Below are 3,376 nucleotides of genomic sequence, written 5' to 3' on the forward strand. Positions count from 1 at the left end.
ACGTTTAATTAAGACAAAAAAAGAACTTGTCCAATTTTCTGAGTCAATTATCAATCGGTAGATAAATGCCTAATTTATAGCTGCAGATAAAGCTAACAAAAGCCTCCCTTTTTAATTTCATATAATTTTTTTTATATATTACAACAACTACAAAATTGTATATTTTTTGAATAAGATCTTAAAAATAATCGCATTCTTTTTAGTGACAAATGAAATATTAAAATGTAATATTAAATCATAATTAATAATAAAAATGTAGTATCAAGATTATCACCGCTATAAGTGTTAAAATTGTAACTGTGTGTGAGAAATTATGATTAATTAGTGTTATTTACAATGAGATAAATGATTAGTAAAAATTATTAGCAACTTATTAGTAAAAAAATGCACAATTACAATTAAAAAATAAAATTAAAAAAAAAACCATTAGGTGATCATCTTGTGGTTTGGAAAAATAAAAAAAGTAGAAAATAATTTTAATAGGAAAAATTGAGACTTTATAATTCTCGGCGAGAGTGTCTAATCAAATAATTTTTACAAAAATAAAATAAAGAAAGAGTCATCAGAAATCATTATATGGCTTGGGTAAAATAAAAGAACACACGAGAGAGAAAACAATTTATCTAAAAGAAAAAATTAAGACTCTAAAAAAGGTTTGAGAGTCGGTAAAACTCTATAAAAAAATCTGGGTGGAATTATCTCTAAGTGGTGTCTAATTGTTGTTAAAATAATTGATCAAATAGTTACAAGAAAATGAGAGAGTCATTAGAAATCATCATATGGATGGGATAAAATAAAAGAACAAACGAGAGAAAACAATCTATTTAAAAGAAAAAATTAAGATTATAAAAAAGGTTTGAGACTATAAAAAACAACTCTGTGTGAAATTCTCTCTAATTAGTGTCTAATTGTTGTCCTCCAAATAATAAGAAAATGAATTCTATTTATAGGACAAATTAGGTCACTATAAATAAAAAGGAATTAATTGTGACAAAACACACTCAATCAAAAATTAGATCTGAAAAATTGACAAAATACATTGAATTTGGACACTTTTAATATTATTTTATTTTTAATAATTTTTTTACTATTTTTGTGAATAAAATGCAAAAAAGTGAAAAAACCAATTTTTAAAAAATATATAAATTTAAAATACGAAAATTAATTTTAAAAATGATTAAAAAATGTAATTTTTATTTTTTTTGTGACTTTTATAATTAAAACACATAAAGAAGGGAAAATGCGCAAAAAATAGGAAACGTGAAATTCGAATACATAACCTCTCTATTGTAACTTCTTACACATGCTCTTCCACCAATGGGGGCAATGTATTTAGTTGAGATAGAATAAAATCATAATACTAATATGTTAATAAGAATTAATTATATTAATAATATTAAAATTTCTATAATTTCATCAATTTATAAGTAAATACTACCCCTAATTAATTGATTGATTTTAATTATAAATAAGTAAATACTACCCCTAATTAATTGATTTTTTTAATAAATAAGACATATTATCCTGATTACTAACCCGACTAACTTTTCTAAAAATTAATAGTAATACCCTTTTTACCATGCTCCTACAAATTATGCTTTTTTTCATATGAGGGTTCTTCAAGAAGCTGAAGAGAAGATCAAGCGAGAGCGCCGAGATTATGAAGTCCTTAAAGCATCCAAAGCCAAGATGGAAAAAGATACAGAGCCAAGATTGAAGAGTTGGAGAAGCAACTTTGAGCTAAAGATGTCTAGTTTGAATAGGAGAACATTCAGAGGCTAGGGGTGAAGACTCAGCTCAAAGGAAGCAACATTCAGTTAGGAAAAGTTATATAAGAAGTTGCAAAAAGTTCAGTTGGAAGGAAAAGATGATGATCAAATTCCGCTTCCAGAATGTAATGAGTGTGAGAAGTTGATTGAGCAGTGTTAATACTTGGATGGCATGATCTTCCGAAAGGATGTGGTTATTCAAAGTCTTGTTCTAAGGCATGATCAAAAGGGAACAAGGAAGCTGCTCAAGGAGTCCAAGAGGTGGAGTTTAAAGTATTTCAAGAATGGAAGGTTGTTGACCTATGTAGATTTTTTGTCTTATCTTTTTCACGTGGTGATCACCAAGGGGGTTGTTGATATGGTCTCTTTATTTTATATTGTTGTCTTTGGCTAATTGTTTCTTTTGTGAAAACTGCTTGTATTATAATTTATTTCGATTTAATGATTTTAATGGTCGGTTTATCAATATTCATTGTTTATCTTCTTTTCTCTCGCTTAAATAACTCGAATCGAAGTTCTAGATCCTTGGAAATATTTGAACATGTCATATCATACATTGCATGCATTCACACATTCATATCCCATGCATAACAGGTTTTCTGCCTGGTCTTCTTATCTTGATTATGCTTTTCTTAGCAGAGATTGCAAATCCAACTTTCCACCGGTATTCCACTAGAAGCAAACAGCGCCACCAGATGGAGCAGATTCAGACTGATATTGCAGATATGAGGACTCAGGTAGACACCAGAATGGAGCAGTTTATGAAAGTTATCACCAACTTGGCTCGCGGTCAAGAGGAGCTGAGGGCTCTTGTTGAGAGACCTCGAGTGGTTCACAATGAGAATGAACATCATGGGTTTATGTTTGAAGATATTTATGTGGAGCAGCCTCATCCCAATGCCACTGAATTTCCCTGATCAACATGCCAATGGTTATTAGAATGTTATTCGTAACCAGGGTCTGCATGGCAACCAAGGTCATTTTCCACCACCTCCACCATATAATCATGGACCACATCTCATTGCTGGAGAGATGTCGGGACATCCAAATGTGAGAGGGAATCCTCAAGTACAACAATTGGAGATAGATCATAATGAAGACATGTACTTTATGCACAACATTGATTTGGGTTTTCCTGCTTAAGATAGGAAGTACCGCATATTGGAAGAGAGATTGAAAGCAATCGAATGCCAAGGAGTTTTAGGGATGGATGTTAATGACCTGGAGCTGGTACAAAGAGTGAAAGTTTCACCAAAATTCAAAGTTCCTGTTCTTGACAAGTACAACGGCACAAGTTGTCATAAAACTCATGTGAAAGCTTACTACCGTAAAATGTGTATGTATTCGGAGGATGAAAGGTTGTTGATGCATTTCTTCAAAGACAACATGTCTAGAGTATCCCTGGAGTGGTATGTGCATTTGGAGAGAACATATATCTAGAATTGGAGATATTTGGTCAATGCATTTGTGAGGCATTATCAATATAACATCGACATGGCTCCTAATAGGATCCAACTACAAAGTCTGACCCAGATCCCAAATAAATCCTTCAAAGAGTACGCCCAGGAATCACGTGAATTAGTTGCTCGAGTTCAACCCATGATGAT

This window comes from Lathyrus oleraceus, chromosome 7 (assembly GCF_024323335.1).
Source record: "Lathyrus oleraceus cultivar Zhongwan6 chromosome 7, CAAS_Psat_ZW6_1.0, whole genome shotgun sequence".
NCBI classification, from domain to species: Eukaryota; Viridiplantae; Streptophyta; class Magnoliopsida; order Fabales; family Fabaceae; genus Lathyrus; species Lathyrus oleraceus.